The sequence below is a fragment of the Falco biarmicus genome, chromosome 3 (assembly GCF_023638135.1).
Source record: "Falco biarmicus isolate bFalBia1 chromosome 3, bFalBia1.pri, whole genome shotgun sequence".
Classification (NCBI taxonomy): Eukaryota; Metazoa; Chordata; class Aves; order Falconiformes; family Falconidae; genus Falco; species Falco biarmicus.
In genome coordinates this window covers 104,250,316-104,270,246 of record NC_079290.1, presented here as the reverse complement: position 1 = coordinate 104,270,246, position 19,931 = coordinate 104,250,316, and the positions used below count along the sequence as shown (strand labels likewise).

General features: G+C 45.0%; 1 long non-coding RNA gene across 3 annotated transcripts in view; it reads right to left on the bottom strand.

Annotated features, from left to right (window-relative positions):
- LOC130145896 (uncharacterized) overlaps nt 1–19,931 on the bottom strand; it is a 60,260-nt gene that overhangs the window by 23,377 nt on the left and 16,952 nt on the right. The window lies entirely within an intron of this gene.

The following is a 19,931-nucleotide window of genomic DNA, read 5'->3' as shown; positions in this document are numbered from 1 at the left end:
CTCACTTGCGTGACACAACACTAGTTCTTCAAAAGCCTTGCTTTTCATAAAAAGGGTACTCCAGTACACTCTAGTGATGTGCCATTCTTGGACTGCCAGTGTGAGCCAAATACTTACCTAATCTCTATGAAACAAGTAAAAGGTGAGACTCTTCTGTGTTAAAGAACACAGATTAGAGGTTGCACAGGTAAGGAACTAAGGTGCAAAGAAAATCAGGAATGTTTCCTGAAGGGTATCTGGGGAGTTGAGCCTGGTGAAAATCCTTAGGATCTGGATCTAAATGGACACATTCCTGTCAGTGAGCTGGGAGTGGAAGAAGGAAGCTTTATTAAATGACATATTATTGATAATACGATGCATTTGTGCAGTACAGATGCCAACAGCAACCTTTTCCCAAATAATTGGGTACCAGATTACTTGGGAAATAGGCAGGTTAAATGGTAGATGGAGATGTAAAAATTCTGAGCAAATTAATGTCCACTTAATATATTTTTCAGAACAGTTGTTAGGGTGTAACATTAGGGGTAAATTAACTGAAGTTGCTTTATGACTTACTCTTGTTTTCTGTTAAAGAACTATAATGCCATGTGCCTTAGAGAGATGGCATGCAAATGAGTTAACATTTGCAAAGTGCTTTGAAGATAAAGTAGAAGATTTACCCAAAACCTACCAAGAGGCAGAGAAAGGCATTACCAAAAATCTGTCAAGACCACACAGCATGGCAGGCAGCCACTGCTATGGAGCAGTCATGGGAAAGAAAAGTTGGTGAGCAGTGGTGAGGCACTAAATCTTGAAAACTCAATAAGCAACTTTCAAAGTTTCATCTTGGCACACGTTGCAAGAAACAGGTAGGAAGATAAAATTCAACTTGTCAAAACACACAGCAAGATCTATTGGGCTAGCACACAGGTCTGCCGGCTCCTGGCTCCATTCCTACAACCATCTTCAAAGCGGAGTGTTAAGGAGGTATAGTAGGAAAGAAGAGTGTTTTATGTTAGCAAGGGGAGAGGTGGCATAGACTTGGATGTTGAGAGGGAGGAAGAAGAGCCACAAAATAGTTAAAATCTAAAGCATGCAAAGCAGGAAAAACTAGAGGAGAGCCTGGAGAGATGAGCAGGAAATCCACATATTGGGGATTCCTGTTCAGAGAGGCAGAATGATTCTCTTAACAGCCATTTTGGCTGCAGGGCAGAGCTCAGTGCAATCTGCCGGATTCACACAGGAGAAGGGGTTAATGAGAGAGGACGAGACAACAGCACAAATAAAATCAGAAATGACATTCTAGCCAATGGAGCATCTCCAGGCTGGGGAAAAACCCAGAGAACTCACTTGGTTTTATTTTCTGTCCTGCCTGAGGAGGAGCTCTGGGCTCAAATGTCACCTTTAATCTTATTCCTGCATTTGAAAGAGAGCTGCAGTGCCACAGCGAGGGTTTATCTAAAAGACTCTGGATGAACCCACAGTTCTTGAGAGTTAATCATCTTGCACACCCCCCACCAACAACTTGCAGCCAGTCATCCTTGGGATGCAGCTTCCAAGCCAGTGCACCTGTCCACAACTCTTCAAAAGATAGAAAAAGTGCTGTCGTTAAATCACTGATAGGAAATGCTGGCTTCAATCTCCAACTCTCCCAGAGAATTCCTGGGTGACCTTGAGAGAGTCCCTAATTGCTCTGTGCCTCAATTCTCCACCGATAACAAAGAGATCATTAAATAGCCATGAAATCACAGTGAAAGTTAATTAATTCAGCATTCATGAGGTCCTGATACATTAAGGGGGTCGCAGAGCATATTTGAATAAAAACATCACAGCTAGCCCCACAAGTTTGTCCATCCACAGATCACAAAGCACACGAAGAGACCAGCTCAGTTCAGAGAAGCAGCACAGTCGTCGCCCAGGTTAATTAACTCCACTTCTCAGGTAATTAGGGAATTATCTTGGGTGGAGTATCTCTCTAACATGCACTCTCTCTTTTCCAGGTCAGGATTAGCTCATTCAGAGGTAGGTAGATGGTCTGTGCCTGGCAGAGCACAGCACAGTGCAGACTAGACATACCCAGAACCATTGCAGGGTGCATCCAGACCTGGCTCCCTTTAGGTGTTCATGCTCGAGTTGGCATAAGAGGGCTTAGCCACACATGACCAAGAATATGCTTGGTTGCTCTTCTTAAAGAGAAATCTGCAGGGTTTTTTTTGATCCTAGTTACCCTGTGTTTGGTGCAGGCGGTGGGCATTCACCTACCCCAGTTAACAAAAATAAAAATTGTAGGAGAAAAGACACCAGTATTGTGTTATAAAAGAAAAGGGAATAAAGGAATGGGGGTGGGAGTGGGGTCCAAAAACCATTCCATTAATTGGTGAGCCACTTTGGAAACTGCAACAGGAGCTTCTGTGTATGGGATTCAAGGGAGGTAGAATAAAATCAGGAGAGCTCAGAGAATAAGTACAAAATTTTCTCAGCATCCTTGAGAAAGACAATTGCCCCCTTAATATGCGGCACTTTAGAATATTGTCTATAATATAGATAATTATCTATAATATAGATATAAGAGTTTCAAACGGGAAATTAGAGTAGATAATAGGAAAACATGAGAAGAAATACATGTAACAATAAAGACCGTTAAACCAGAAGGATATGTTAAGTAAGAAGCAAGAAGGATTATAAGCCCTCAGTCCCTTTAAGAAAAGTAGTAGGAAAGTTAATTGTGCTTTTTGTCTTTTCCTTTTAGTACAATGGATAGATTCCTATTCTGAAAGCCCTTTTCATGGAAAATCAGAATGTGGCCTTAGCAGACACCAAAATCTCAAAGGAGGAAGTTATGAACTGAGCAGAGGAACTCATAGACAGTAAATCACCAGGGCCAGATGGAATTCAACCGCAAATTCAGAAGGGATTAAAGTCTCCAGCGGACTAGTCAACACAGCTTCACAGTAACTGCTGCTGAAAGAGTATGAAGTCAGTAAAATGCTGCTGGTCTTTACAATCCCCCTGCATAGTCCCCAAATACCAGCCATTAAAGCTTCATACGGCTGACTTCGGTCATTTTATTGAAAGTCTGCTTAAGGGCAAAATAGCACAATAGTTGGATAATCCTATGCTGTTAATTCAGTAAAACTGCTTTAAGGTAAACAGTTCACTGTTAAACAATGAACTATTTAGAATTTGATATAAATAAAAAAAGCTCAAGAAACTCACCTTGCCCCTCTACAAAACAGTGAATTCAACCTTGCACACATAACCAAAATAAAAGTAAAGCTAGTAAGAGTTGTGTTTGCAGTTAGCTTACTAGCACGGGGGTTATAGGAACTCGGTGAAGAGGACTACCAAGAAATCAAACAGGTATTGGACCAGTGCTGGCAATGAGCAATCCTGCAAATTATGTTAATAGTGTATGCCAGTTACTGGGTGGTGATGGTGGTGGTGTCAGGATATATATCCTTTGTATCCTTCCTCATTTTCTTTCCATGGACAGAATTGTCCAGATGGAAAGGAAAACAATGGTGTGAATTTCACCTTCCCCGGTAGCGCTACCAGAGCCCCAGGGAAAACACATCTCAGCTGCTGTTGACACTTGTGATTTAATCACAAAAGTCTTCTGATATTTAGTGGTTTTCACAAAGCCTTCACTCCTGCAGTCAAGCGCTTTTGTCTGAGACCTCTATCTTTCTCACTTTGAAAGGAGGATTCCTAGCCTTTGTGAGTTTCTAGGAAAATTTGAAAGCATGACTGCTAGAATGTCAAAGTGAAAAAGCAAAACAACAGAACAAAATGAGCAAACTAAAAAGAAACAGTCCGCCAAATGCCTGTATTTAATTTTTCTGACCTTCGTGCCAATCTCCTGGTTTTGGGTGCCTGACTTGTGAAAACTCAAGCACTTCCAGTTGACAGCACAACAGGCTGGCCTAGACATCAGTATAACCTAGTCCAACAGCTGCCAAAAATGACAGTGAATATTCACGTTCCCTTTCTTTTCTGAAGAGGAGAAGGAAAAGAACAAAAAATGGACTCCACAGATGCAGGAAATGCATGGATTGAACTGGGAATGTTTTCTCCAGGTGGAAGCTTCCAGCCTGCATGCTCCATAATTTGATTCTGAAAAGCATATTGTAAAGCAACACTTTAGAGATTAAAAAAAAATATATATATTTTTTTTAGAAGGAAATATTGACACCGCCTGTCAGCAACTTCCCAGAGGGGTGCAATGTCAAAGCACATTAGCCTATTGCAAATGAAAAAACAGATGCAAAGTCTGAGGGTTGGGAGCAGCAAAGCTTCAACAGCAGCCCAAGGTCTATGCATGCTAATTCAGTTTAAAGGAACACTCCCGTGCTCTTTGCTTTTCAGCAAACAGCTACGGGGTTGGGTTTTTTTCCCCCCTTTTGGCTCTTTGTAAGAACAACTTAACATCCCATATAGAGATTTTTTGGGCCAGATTTACAAAGTTGTTTAGAGGACAAAGGACTGAGAAACACGTTTTGCAGGTTTTAGAAGAACGTTTAAATGAAGTGCCTAACTCCTTTTGGCTTTATGGGATGGTTAGGCATACAGAAATATTTCCACATACCTGGCCTATCTGTTTGTCAGACATCCTTTCTCTCTGCACAAGACATACATTTTATTTATGGATACACTAAATGAATATAGCCTCTGCAAGACATTTCCTTAGACTTGCTCTTCCAGCCTTGCTCTGAGAACTGACTAAATCATTCCATTTCATTGCAGGCCATCAGAGGGCCCGGATTAGTACAGAGGAGTAGTACTGTAGCTCCTACAAGGAGAGCATAATTTAATTTCTAAGTGAAAACTGGCAGATTTGAAAGAGCAATTTAAGATGTTAGAAAGCAAAGTAATTTCACTGTTATCTGAAAATACAGGATTAAGCAGGGTCTCATCCACATAACGTTGCATCTTAAAAGTGAGTAAGAGCACAGTTTTTACTTGATGTCATACAGGGGAAGGGATTTTGTTTGGTTTTAACGTTTCAGGAAAATGGTCAGAAAAGAGAGGAGCATTTCTCTCATTTGTCAACTATATAGAGAAGTATCCTGATTTTGTCCAAATGCAAAACCCACGCTCCAGACTTCCTTGATGTTTACTTACACATGACAAAGGAGTGGTAATAACACAGACAGGACTGTCTAAACCTGGAAGTTGTGGTTATTTCATTGGGGAGAATAGTCATACAAGACAGAAAAGGACCTCTCTAGTGTTTGTGATTCCAGCCTCCCATCACAAGATAACATGCTGCATACCTGTCTCAAGTTGACCAAAGGCTCATCTTAAAAATAATCTGGACGATTTACACTGCACCATCACTTGGAAGTCTCTCTAGAACTTCACTGCCCTAAAGCAGCACAGAAGCAATCTACTGATTTCCAGCTAAAATGCCCACACCCAGTTTGTGCCATAGATAATTCACCTTTGCTGGTGTTTAATCTCACTGGTATGGAGAAGCCTCTTAGACACAAGGTACCCAAGAGAGCTCCTGAGCTCTCGCTCTGCTGCTCATGCATGGAAGGAGTCAGAGGTGGCAAGCCTTTCAGAGAGACTTGACCCAGCTGTAACACAGCAGTGACCTGCCCTTCCATCTGCTAGGAACTGTAATTTCAACAGACAGGCCAAAAATACCAGCTGTTCCAGGAGCCTTTCCCCCATGACTGGATAATACAATACAATATGATATAATACAGAAATAAAAATCCCAAGAGTAGTCTGCCAAGTAGAGCTCTCTCCCTTCTGAAAACAGCTTTCCCCTACAGGTGCATGTGCCTCCGCTCCTGTCCCCAGACTCGGATCCCTCCATCCTTTTAGTAATGGACACCAGTACTCCCATCCTCAAGATGTGTATGTAGAAGACCTATTTCCCCATGACCCAGCACTGACAAGGAAAGAGGGCAGAGAAACGTTTTGCCAAGGCTTGCTTGCTTCTTCCTCCTCTGTGCCTCCCTCCTACTCCTGTCTGTCCTCGCACTGATGGATGGCTATTGGTTCTGGCTTCATCTGACGGAGAAATCTGTCACTTAATGCCAGGGAGAGGTGACAGCAAATCCATCAGCATGGAGACAGCAGTCACTTGCAGATTGCTTTCAAGGCCACTGGGGGCTAGATTCTTCTTTGCCTCCCACCTCTCAGTTTTCTCTCTTCCCTTCTTTTACACAACTCCTGGTAAAGAATCATTTGAACAAATTCATTTGGCCCTTACTGCATATCCAAATTCTAACAGCTTTGAATTTGTGCGTTCTGTTTTTTTGTTTGTATTTTTTTTTTAAAGCAAGAAAATGAGTTTTCCCACAAAACTAACTCATTATTAGATGTTCATATTTGGCTCTTTTGTTACTTCCAAAGCCTGGATTCAAATTCTACTTGTGTTCCCACAGGTTTGTCAAGTATGATAGCATCGTTTAACCCAGAGGGGAACACTGGTCCGAATGGCAGGTTCTAGTCAGGGTAGTCTCAAGAATGGAAATGCAGAGGATGCAGTAAGGCAAGATGCTGGCAAATTAAACTACAACAGATAGAAAGAGACTAAAATGTTTCTCCATTCCATACTTACTACACAGAAACCATCTTGTTCAGCTCTCTGAAATATTGGACTCCTTATAGGTGAAAGACAGCAGCACTTTACCAACTGACACCTGAGCAGAGGATGCCAGAAATTCTGGACTGTAGCCCCAGCTCTGTCAATGCCTACCCCTATGCTGGACTGCTGCTCACTTGACCATTTTATGCCTCAGGCTTCCCCTAGGACAATAAGATTTATCTTCCTGGAAGCGCAAAGTAAGGCTTTATCAATTGACAGGTACAGAGCTGTTTGAGATCTTCAGACAAAAGACCCTAACAAAGCATCATGATTACAGACAAATTCATTTCCTTCTCTTCCAAACACTGTAAGATATGATTATTGCCTATGTAACAGTACTACTTAGAGAGCTGGAGGCAGTCCTGTCTTCTAGGGCTTACCTGGCTCTCCAAAGCACTTCATACTTGGGGGACTAAGGTTGTTTAGCACTCTCCATCCCTGAGGGCAGCCAGAAGCATCAGCATAATGAAGAGCAGTTTCTACTTTTGCTCTGCCTACTTGCAAAGGCACAAGGGGTCATCCTGGTGATTTTGAATTGCTTCTGACATGTATGTTATACACAGAATGTGAAAAAGATGGCAGTTTGTTGCCAGCAATGCCCCATTTCCCTTGAACGCCAACAATACACCACTGCATCTGACTGTGTCAGAGAAGACAGGTGACTGTGTCACTGCACAGCTACTCCACGAGGTGCATGCAGCCACACCAAGATCACTACTGACAAACAGCTGAACACCAAGACACATGATGTAGTACAATACAGGCTGCTCCAGCATCCCAAAACATCAGGCTAACACCATCAACAGGAGTTTAAAATAAAATGGTCCTAAACCCACTTTATTTTTCTCAGTGACTTTTTAACTTTTAAATAAATTTTGTTGCCCTCTGAACCATGATATGAGCCACAAAATTTGCTAAAGATGCCAAAACCATGATGCCCTCCAAATCTGATGAGTGATGGCTGAGACAGCTGCAAAAACTACTGCAATAATCCTAATGCCACATATGAGCCACGTCCTTTAATTTCTCAGTGATCTCTGATTATGGGTCACACTATCATTCTTTTGCACCCATACAAATCCACTTCAGCATTTCTGGCCTTAGTGGAGTTACTGTAGATTTAAACTGACAACTTGGATACATGGTGGTTCTCTGAGGTAAAGTCTACTGCCAGTCTGAGATTTGAAAGTACAACCTAGGCCTGTCCCCAAACTTCATTCCTCCCTATAGCCTTCCTCATTATATCCTGTGTGTCTAATAGCATGGCCGACACTTGAGTATGAGAAAAGTGCACTCATCCCCTAAAGGAGCTGCATTTGAATAGGACTACAGCTCTCAGATATCTGCAATAGTAGAGAGATCTTGAATACCTTATGGTCCCTGAGACTGACCCTGTCTTGCCCCCTGGGTACAATTAGGAAAAAGGAACTCATTCTCATGAAACACTTAGGATTGGGCTGTCTCCACAGTTGCTTCTCTCCTGCATTTGCAAAAGGGAAAGCATGGAGTTGACAATCTGATTTTCAAGGCCTCTGAACACCACCAACTCATAGCTATAGATAAGGGGTCAGGATAACAGGCTGACGTATCAGAATGGTTACAGAGCACCCCACAGGAAAACAAAGACACACAAGTCTAGGAGTCAGGCACTCAGATGGAAGGGAGTGCTGTGAGGCAACATGGCTTGGGAGGTGGGGACAACCCACCCATTCTGCCACCATTCACCATAATGCGAGCGGACTTCCCTGAGTGTTCAAAGTCAGGGAGCACCAGTGCGATCTGCACAGACCATAGAGTGAAGGCTTCTGAGCTGACTGCAAGTTTCCTGGCCATGGTTCCCACTGCCCTCACAGGATGCGGCTGGGGATAACACCTGGACTGCAGCCAAAAGGAGCGCCTGGCTGGGACCCTGTGCTTGCAGAAAACACTCTGCAGGTTCCAGGCGAGAGCCAGGACACGTGGAGACCCTGCTGGACTCCAGACTGCTGAGTGCAGGATGATTTATGGATCTTTGCAGATGGCATATTCCAGCCACAGGGCTTCAGACCAGAAAAACGAGGGCCTTCTGCTTCTTTAAAGGGACAGCTCTGCTTCTGCACTACAAAACTACTGTAAAGTTAACTGCTTTGGCATTTTAATATTTTAAGTGCTGACCCTTCATTGATTCTGTCCAGCCTTTTAAATCATTAATTTACGTACTTATTTGGGTTTAAAACCTTGCCTGCAATTTCAGGTAATTAAAAAGCTCATTAGTTGTAATCCTGAGCTGATTCCCTGACCTTTATGTACTGTACAGTATGCCTCATGTGAGTTTGAACCATGGCTGCAATTGCTTGACTTGTTTCCTACCTCCCCAGCTTTATGAGGTGTTCCATATTTTGGAAGACTATTCCCTCTTCCCCTGTGTTTTTTGGTTGGTTGTTTGTTTTGGTATTATTTTTTTTTTTTATATACTACCATTTGCTTCAGTCTTCAGGAAACTTAGCAGCCATGCTGGCTATATACAGTAGCTGTGTCACAGATTTGTTTATAGCGGATATTCCCCATGCTAAGATCTCCTTATATCTGCAACCTCTTTTTAAAAGGGGCATTATAATGTAGAAAATGAAAATCCCAAAGAGGTTAATTTCCAGCATCACAGGGCTTGACTTGCCCAAGTGTGCTGTTAACATGGCTTAATAGGAAATTCCATCCTCCCTGCAGACAAACATCAAGGGCTAAGGCCAGAGTTGGAAAAAATGGACCCTGATCTCACACACCACGTGCACGAGTCCCGGAACCTAAGCCCTGCTGTTAGAAACCTTGCCACCCTCTGTCTCTCCATAATGAACCAGAAGAGACTCATGGAAGGATAGGACACTTACTTGCATACATTGTTCAGGACCTTAACTTTTGCAGCCGTATGCGTTGATTTTCAGACAAGCTGAGAGCGCTCGTAAATTCCACTTACATGGCTGGGAATTGTGGCTACTCAGTCCACTGAACGATTAGGCTGTTTTTTGATTTGTAGCCGGAGGAAGATGTAGCATAGATGATATAATACAATTTCTAGAGTAGAACACCAAAATACTTTTCTGGAGTAGAAATAGGGCCACATGCGTATCTCCCCTACATAAGAATTTGCTCCTTGAATTTGATTTAGAGGTGGGTAGATTCAAAGCCAGCAAGCATTTTCCTCTTACAGTACTGGTAAAGCCACAGCCTGTGCCAGTTCTAGTGCGAATCTTGCCACAAGACATTGTAAGATTTGGGAGCAGCCAAATTCATGCCTTAAATTCTGATCTGTCCACCCAACAGCATCAGAAAACCTCTTCTCCTCAAATCCACACATCCTTTCTGTAACACCATGATAAATAACGTGGGTTTTTGTATGTTAAGTAACATCCTTACAAGTCAGTTCTTGTACTGTGATCATTTTTGCCGAGTAAGTCACTTTAGTACAAAGCCTTATCAGCAGTACCTGTGAAATGATTTCATAGCCAAACCACAAACAACCAACTTACAGTTTTGAACTAATAAAAGCAGAAAATCAAGATGAGCTGCATGAGGGAATAAAGTTCCCTTATACAACTTCATCTTGCTTAGCTCAGGGTTAGCCATACCCAGCATATACGTTCAGAGTAGGCACTGTATAATGAAAAACAAGGACAGTCATAATGGATTTTCCTCATGCTCTGAGGGGTCTGGGTCTCCCAGTCTTTGTAAGGGAACACAGATAGGTGTTATGTTCGCTACTTGTTGTCAAAACCACCCAAACAGCTTCAAAGCCACCCCTCTCCTGGCAAAGCATTCTGTGGCTGGAGTCATCCTCCAACCCAACATTAGCCCAAGTTTTTCTTTGGAAGATGCAAGTGCAAATATCAATTTTCATTCCAGTACATGCTGCCATGGCCATGTCTGTCAGCCTTCCCTCTTCTTCCCCTGTCCCTATCCACTTCTTCCTGCAGCTCTGGCCTTCAGAGCTTGCCACAGGCAGCCTCTATCAGAGCGTTCTCATGGCAGCAAAGCCCCAAATGGAAACTGGACTCTGGAGCAGCCCCCTCACAACCTCCCCTTCTCCTCTCCTCCCTTTCTCTGTCACCACCTGGCTGCTCTGCCTTCCAACAAATCCAGCAGCTCTGCTCCCTGCTTGAGGAAGCTCCTGCTTTTAATTCTGTTGGAGAGCCCAAAACGTGGTTCCAGAGACTATTCCAGTGTAGATTTGCACAATAAAGTTACAAAGGAAGCTCCTATTACAGAGTGGAGGTTTAAGTGCATCTGAGACAGCTCCCCCCTACCCCCTAGCTGGCTGGCTGCTGCGGGCAAGTGTTAAAGCCCATCTGGGAAGAAACAGGCCTCCTGCTTCGTGCTGCCTCTGCCTGCCAGGATAGCCAGGAGGCATGGCAGGACGATGGACCAGAGCTAGACTGGAGCACAGGCTGCTGGGGATTGGGTTTGGCAATGGCTCAGTTGTCGTGTTTTAATTTTACAAGGTCAAAACCAAAACCACCTCTGGTTTGGGTTTTGCATTCATGCCTACAGAAACATGAGAGGACTAAGTAAACCCTCACTTTTTTTACAGACTTAGTAAACCCTCACTTCCCCCTCCACACACACTCCACCCCCTCCCCCATCCCCTGCCTTCCCAGCTTGCTGGCGTGTGACCAGCAACATCTAAAATAACCGTCTCCTCCTTCCCTAATTCCTGTCTTGCTTCTAGGACTGTAAAAAGAATAAAGTAAAAACATAGACAGAGGCCATTCTCAGTGCACCCCAACAACTGCTGGGTGCAGTCCCTGGCTGGCCTAGCACAGTCCAGCCAAGGAAGGTTGCAATGAGAAGGGCAAATGCAGCTCTGTCCAGCTCAACCTGGACTGGAGCAACAGGGAGTGAATGATCAAATGAGACAACAGCCAGAGAACACAAACTGCACTCCAAAGTATATGCGAATGCAAGTGATCAGGCAGCAAATAACAGTACCTGGATCACAACATAAATGGCAAGAAATTTCCGAGTGGGGTTTGGTTCTAGAAAAGATCATGATCCATGCAAGAAATCCTAAATCCTACAACATCCCTCATTCACCTTGCATATCCTATATTATGAACACTACAATCCCAAACAACCATGCCCAGCATCCTGCATGCTGAAGTACTCTATAGTCCTCTGGCAGGCCTGCCCTCACCTTTAAACATACCCATTTCTGGTACTCACTGGTGCCTTCCATCAGTCTGTTACCACTTCTCTGAGGGTCAAAAGCAGAACAGGGCTGTTTCAAACACATCCTGAGGCTGACTCCCCTTTGCTATTCTTTGAACTACTGCTGCTGCACTAGACTGAGAGCCACGAGAAACAAGGTACTGCTAGAACCCAGGGGTGAAAGAGAGGAGGTTAAAGTCCCAGAAACTGAAGTGGATTCCTGGTGATGAAATACAGTAGGTCTGTCAGGACAGAAGGGGAGAACCCAGTGTAGGAACTGCAGAAAGCGTGCATCAGGGATGAGCTGTCTCTTTGGACTGAGCCAGGGTAGCAAATCAGGTTGGAAGCATTTCAAAAGATTCACACTTGGAAGAGCCTGGGGCTGGAGCAGCAGAAGATGTTATGGGTCAGGGCTGAGGCTGCTGGCAAAGCCCGCTAGCTGACTGGGGATAAAAGTTTTTCCAGTACTTCTCTACGTGTTATCTGGTCATAGCCACACTGGTAAGACTCAGCACCAAGAGCAGCCCCTTCTCTGTTTTCCAAGAGAAAAATCCCTGGAAACTCTCTTTCCTCCTATACATGCACACAAACCACTCTGTGCAGGGCAGCAGATCTTCAGCAGCTGTTTTTGATGGGGCAAGACTCAGTACACATGCATCTCATCCTTGTGTGTTTTATTACTGTGTCAGCTGTAGGTTATGCTTTGCTGCAAGCACCACTAAGCCTGCTTAAGGCCAAAAGGGCCTCGGGTCCCATCCCCTCCCCTTCTTCCCCACTGCTTTTCTTTTCTTTCTTTCTTTGCTGGAATAGAGCAAGCAAGCGATTATTGTCGGTCTGGCCTAGTACAGTTCCTTTTGGCTGTCACAGGCCTTGGACTTCAGCCAAGGTCTATCCCAGGGGATGTTGGGAACGCTTTGAAAATTAAATCTCTCAGGAACTCATGATGCTACAAATGCCATGATGTTGCTTGACCTTGTGTTAAACTCAGCGGAAGAGGAGCAGAAGCGGTGGCCGCACTGCCACATTGCTGGCCTCAGATAACTCCCAGGAAGAAGAGCCCTGCAGGGAGCCGGGGTGCAGGGAGGTTGAGGGGAAGGAGGCAGTGCGCAAGTGGGAAGCCAAGCAGGGGAACTGCCACTCTGCATTAGCCCCCAGCGGACTGATCAGTCCCTGCCACACATTCATTTTTTTCCTCCAGACCCTTTGCTGAGAGATAGTGAGAGTTGTGTGTATTATTCTTGTACAGGTTTTAAATGAACCATATCTCTTAACATGAAGAAAATAGCATCATATGGGTAAGTGCCAAAGTATCCCTCCCACTATTGTCCCCAACGTACACAGCAATTAAATATGAGTTTGTGGGGAGTAATGGTTCACTTCACCAACATGGCATGGACTAGCCCACAAAACTAAAACTCCTCTCTTTGCCCCTTGCTCTACAAGTCCCAGCCCTCAGGGAATCACTGCCCCCCCCCCCCCCCCTTTATTCTCAGCTGCCTTCTGCCCTTGCCCCCATTTAACTCCTGGGTGAAATACCAGGAGGCCTGATCCTTTGTCACTTCAAAATCCTCCAGGACAAGTCATCTGTTCTCTCAGGGATGGAGAGTTCTAAAATGAGGCCTATCATTTAACAGTAATGCACTTGGGAGGCATCTTCTTTCATGTGCCTTCTTTTCTGAGCAGCACCATTATAGCCCAGACAGCTCCAGCCCTGAGGAATGCAAAGAACACACATTCTGGAAGCTCCCCATTCCTTGAGGAGTCAGCTGGCTGGAGAGAGGCAGCAAGGGATGCCTCACTGCAGGTGCCTTTGTACATAGTTGGTGCTTTGTCATGGAGATTCTGCAGGTCTTGCAAAGTCTCCACTGGAGATGCTACAGCTAATGAAACCTCTTTAGCTCCCCCCCTAACTGTAGGAAGCCCAGGGGGAGCTCAAGATGGATTGATGGATGGACCCCTGGAGATGCTTTGGGATCAAGTCCATCTGCCCTTTCCAATTCAGTGTGCGCAGGGCTGGGTAAGGTATGCACATCTCATTATGTTCCGCTGCAGAGCCCCTGCTTCAACAAACCTCCTTGTGGCCCTGTGCCCTCCGGAACTGGCTGATTATTTTTGTCTCAGGCTGGAGGCCTGGGTGCTTCTGAGTATCATGACATTTGTGTAGTATTTCTCCTACACTCCCTCCCCTTTCAGTCCCCTTCACTGCAGTCCCAGAGAGATGGTCCAGATGGAACTGCCTAGCTGCCCTCTGATCAAGCTGGAGAGATTTGTAATTAGGACTTGATGGCTATTGTGCCATGACAGCTGAGCGCGGTACCCAGGCAGCCCGGAGGCCACAAAAGGCATGTGAGGTTTTTAAGGAAAGAGGGAAGATATAAGTGCTTTCCAGCCATGCCATATTGCGCCAGTCCTGGTGACAACATCCCACCTGCCAGGCCTGATTCCATGGGCAGTGTCAATGCAAAAGGGCGAGGGCAATGGGACAAGGGGAGGACGATGGGCAGCAGCTACAAGAGTCCTGACCAGCCTAGCAATTCTGCCCGGGGTACAGGCAGCTCTGTCTGCTGAAGCAGCCAGGACAGTCTGCTGGAGCAAGGGGGCGTGGGGGGTCCAGTTTCAGAGTTTTCCCCCACGACGGCCGCAGTGGCGCCATTCAGGCTTCACATCCTGCAGTTCAAATTCCTCTGGGTGACACATGGGCTCTGGAGCACAGCCATGAGAGACTGGAGCAGCCCAAGCAGGGAGCAGGTGTCACCATCCTCTCCAACACTCCCTCAGTTTTCTACATACACAGCCAGGCTTCCTAAACAGAGCCCTCCTGCTTTAAAAAGAGACAGTGCCTGGATCTAGGGGTCTTTCCAAATATTTGTTTTATTGCCAAGCCTTCAGAGAGGTCAAGGAGTAACATGCTCTCTTACTCCTAAGCTCCTTTCTCGCTTGCTCTGCCTGCTGCTGCCAGAGCTGTGGCACCTCTGCCTGTCTCTTCTGCTCCAGTAATTACTGGCCTGCTGGCACACTGAGAGAATACCAGGAGCATCAGACAGCGGGATGGGTCACAGACCAGCAAGCAGATCTGCAAGTGCAGGCTATAGTCAGCTTGCACCAAATGGAAACCAAATCCTGGGAATTAGGGATCTGGTGTGTCAGGATGGGGAAAAATCAGGTTGCCTTTCACAGGCACTCAGTGCCCTGAGATGCTCCAGCCTTGCTGTTCTAGACGTCACTGCTTCAAAGCACATCAGACTTTGAAACAAACACTACGTTTGTTAGACAAGCTGTAAGAAAAAGTAAAACCCTATTCAGGCCATCTCACAGACAGGCTTTACCATCCGAGGACTATGTATTGGTCCTAGAAGGCAACATGAAATTAACAGGGGCCAGCAAGGATTGTGAACAAACAGCAAACAAACCAAAGAAACTGGGATGTAGGATTAGTAGCCATCTCCCACCCATACACACACACACACACACACACCAACCTTAGCTGCAGTTACTTCCCAACCAGTATATATATTCTGCTTTTTCCAATGCAGTTCGCGTTGCTGCTGGCTTGAATGTGTTACAACACACTATTTACTTCTGGCTGGAGGGAGACCTTTGTGCAGCTTCCCCTCCTGGCCCCACAGATCAAACATAGATGGACTCTGCCCTCAGAGTAGGACAAGCCAGATGCAGAAGGGACAGGGAAGAGGAAAGAGGAGGTCTGGGAGGTTTAATGCCCCAAAGTATCTAAGTTGGCCCTCCCTCACAGACCTTCTGCCAAAGCCAGAGGAAGTGAGTCACTCCTGGGGCTGGAGGGGGGCTCCAGAGTTCACAATCACCTCCTGGAAAGGCCTGGAGCAGCGGACAGGCTCTGCCTAGGAATCAGTCAGCATTTGATTCCTGTTTGTGTCCCAAATGAATCATTCCCAACAGCTGTCACCATGCCTGACTGTGCTCCTCATGTGCTTTCTATTAGCTGAGAAAACAATCCAGGCTGCTCCAGAGCATGGGGAGTTTGCCTTGTGGCAGTGGGGGGAGTGGAGAGGGGAGAACCTGGGAAATCTGACTCTGTGCTTTAACCCTCCACACAAGGCACTAGTTTCTGTGAGTGGAAGTAGACACCACCCACAGGCTCATTGGGGTGTCCTTGACCTCACTTCTGCACAGCTTTCTTCTCTACTCCACTTTCTAAATGCAACTTCTATGCACGTTCTGCAGACAAATTGACTCCTAGATACATGCTACTATTCCTCAAAAGCTAAAACCCTACACCTGGCAGAACCAACTATGCAAGAAGTATTTTAAGACACCACTGAAGATGCAACCTGGAGAAACCTTTCCATTCAAAAATTGTAGCAACTCCCTGCAGGCGTTAGACAGGACCATGGAGCCAGGAGGGAACCACAGCACAACAGAGTCAAAACAGGGAATAAGGGCCTTCAACAGCATGAAAAGAGCCTGAGGAAAAAAGCCTAAGCAAAGCGGATGGAAACTCACAGCCTCCCTGTGTGACCTACAGTAATTCTCTGTGCCTCAGTTTCACCCCTTCTGCTAAGCAGAGGTGAGGGTGACCACAGTGGGCTGGGAGGACCTAATAGCTCTTAAAGCTCTTTGGTGTACTCAAAGGAAAGAAGCTATAGACACAAGAAAGTGTGGTTATTAATTGAAAGAGCACAAAGGGAACAGCTTAGGCTTCACTCCTCTCCTTGCTTGGGGCACTCCCCTATGGGAAAAATGCTAGGGCTGTGCTTTCCACCTCAGCCAAAAATAATCAGCAAGCTGCAGGGGGTAGAAGGCCTGGGGAGTGAGGGAAAATTTCTCTTCTCAGGCTGCCAGAGCAGTGACGCTCCAGCACATAACGAGAAATGCATTCCTTCCCTCCCCATTCGCTCCTCCTGTGGCCACCTCTTCATAGAGAAAAAGTGTATGAGCCTGCTCCAAAAGACACAAGAGTGTGAAGCCCAAGCCAGTGGTTCTCTACTTCCCTTTGAGACAAAGAGTGTGCAAACTAAAATGGGATGTTTGTGCATTAATCCCGTTGCTGCTCTCAGATGGCCTCCAGCCCCCATCAAGTATAACTTGGGGCGAATGGAAAATCCAAAGTTATGCTGAGTGGCCAAAAGAGGTGTAATGCTGCAAAAAAAGGCTGGGTACCCATCCCCTTCTGAGGCCTGAACAGTGCTGTTGGCTCCTCAGCAACTGTAGGAGCCAGCCCAATTACTTCGTTTCTGGTGTTCAAAACCACTCCACAGGCTTTCAGTATACTCACCTAATAGATCTGAAGTGATAATTCAACAGAAGCAAAGCATTTGTAGGACTGAAATCCCATTTCTGAGGGAAACATGGCACTTGAGGGACTGAATAGCACTGACTTCTAATGATTTTTAAGCAAAATCTTCCAAAAGTAGAATTTAGCCACCTGAAAAATTGCTCCCTGTCTCACCTCTGTTCATTCATCCACATTCAGGGTTGCACTCTGTACTGTCATGTGTATAGGAGTATTCTACCTTGCAGCTCTGAAACACCTTCCCAAAATCTCTCATGTCATTCCCTCCCAAAATCTCTCTACCGGTATCTGTTCCTCACCAATGTCACTATGGAGCTGGCTAGCAAATTACTTGGAATGGAGGTATAAGACTCGTACAATATTCAGCTTAGTTTGATTGAGAAAGACAATTTATTCCTGCCACTCAGAAAAGGAACTATCCAGTTACGTCTTGTAGTAAAGGCCTGATTCTTTACTATATATGTGTCTTTACAATGACTGGGTCTCCAAGCTGCATCATGCATCGCATACAAGATCCTTTCCTGACTCCAAGCCTCAGATTCCTCGCTTACTCCTAGGGGACAATAATACTTTCCATCTTTAGTATGAAGAATAAGATAGCAACCCTTTGAGATTTAAAACATAATCACTGAGCTTGGGAATTGATAAATGCCATCACCCTGTATGCCCCTTTGCCAGCTAGCTTCCCATACACATTCACAACATAAAACTATTTGCATGCACTTTATTTTGCCCATAGCCACTGAAACCAAGGCAGGGTCTTAATCCGTTATTCTACGGGAGCCCAGTACACTCATTACAATAGCAGCCAGGCCAGAGAACAGTGCAGAACTGGCCTAGTAACACAGGCAAAACATCTCTCTCATGTTCGCTATTTACACGCTATTCATAGTCAGGTAAAAAGCAGTCCATTTCTGTGGCAACATTGCATGCGAAACCCCACCACCTACACCTGGGACCATGCTGAAACAGTCCTTTATATTGTTTTAGGGGGCAGTGGAGTGGAAAAGCCTACATCATAGAGAACAGTGGGAAAAAGAGTAAAGGTAAAGGAAGTAAACTTGTAACTAAACCCAACCCAGACTTCCATCACAGATTGTTAGGGTACGTACAGAGAACTCCTCAGTGTTAATGAAAGTTTTTTCTCCAGTGATAGGTAGTAAATCCTCATCGCACATGCCTGTCTAGTGTGCATGCAATGGACTCTCACACTTACCTGTGTTGTAGATAACCTTTAGACACACATAAAAGTTCATTCTCAACGTAGTCCCTGTACTTTCACTGCTAAATAAAGTAAGTCTGTGTCAAAAGACAGCTGATGTGTGTGTGGTGTGAAGCACATTATTGCTTCCAGCTTTCACTTTCCAGAAGATGTTGCCGGGGCTGCTGATATGGTTTATGTCCTGCAGAAATGGATTTGACCAGCGTATTGCAATTTGCCTTCTTTCTCCAACATCTTATTGCTAACCCTTGTCTATGATTGTTGTGTTCCAAATAACCACACTACCTCCTCTTAGTTAGAAACTTGGCTGCTCTCCAGAGAATGTTCAGGAGAGAAATATAGGTCAGAATAACCCTCCACCTTAAACTCCCCAGCATCTTCACCTCAGCCGCTCCTTTTCTACGTCATTAGCTTCAGGGCTGTAGGATGCCAGAAAAAGTAAGCCTTCAGTGGGAGCTCAGGGCTAATTGACATGCCTTTCAGTCAGCAGCAGTGCCAGGAATCGAACTACTGTCCCCAGGGAGTGGCGGCAGAGGCAGCATAAACCTTCCTCAGTGGCAGATGAGTTTTTCCATTTCCTTTGGTTTCAAATCTTGCTTCTGTTCTCCCAAGTCTCTGCTGTGACTCCAGCCATGAATTCTAGGGAAGCCCAGCTGCCTCAGCAGGTATGGTGTCATTAATGAGCAATTAGCTCCCAGCCTAATTGGGCAGCAGAATGGCTAATGAGCCCAGCCGTGGTTGTCTGTGCCCTCATTATCCTGTGCTCAGCCAGTGGTAATACTGAACTTCTGTCCCATTTCCGTCATGCCACAATCACAGCACTGGTTGAAAGCTTAGATGTACTAGTGCTCACTGCCTTATAGTGCTCTAGAGTTGATGGTTTATCTTTTCTGTTTCCTCTAGCAGGCCTGGAAAAGCTTCTCTCACCTCTGCATTACACAACCAGATCCTCCCTCCCTTGTCTGACTCCTACCTACTCTTTCGTTCAGCAGGTTTTTGATCTCTCCTCTATATATTTGTATTTGTGAACATAGATACAAATATTTAAGTATTTGTCTATGCATACCTACGTATTTATATACACACATACAAAGTCAAGACTTGTGAAAATGAAGTGTAGTGCTTACCTCCCTGAGGAACACAATTGGTTAAAACATTCCCAGTGCAATACAGAACACTAATATGTCTTACTTTAGCACATATCAAGAAGGTGGTCTAACCAACCAGGCACTCTTAGCACGCAGAGAGGAACCCTTGCACAGCATTAGAAGGCAGGCAAGGTTAATCCAAATCTTTGCAATTCTAAGTCACAAATCTTCAGGATTCCTAAGTAAGTTCAAGTTTCAAATTACACAAGCCTGTTCTGATTTGCTTTACTTTGGATTCCAAGTTAGGGCATCACTAGTTATTAGATTTTGCTCAGCATCATAGCTGTTTGCTATCATTTTTATCCTTGAAGTGAACAATAAGGATAGAAGCAGAAAAATGAACTGCTCCTTTGCAACAGCCACTGACCAGACTTTGCCGACTGCTAGGAGGTTAGGAAATCTTCATGAAGTTGTCTGTCTCACAGGTCTGAGCATACCAATTAAAAAGAGTCTTTCCTCACACATCTCAAAGCATTTACAGGAAAACTACTATTTCACAGCTACAACAGTACAGTGGTTCTTGACAGAGAACCT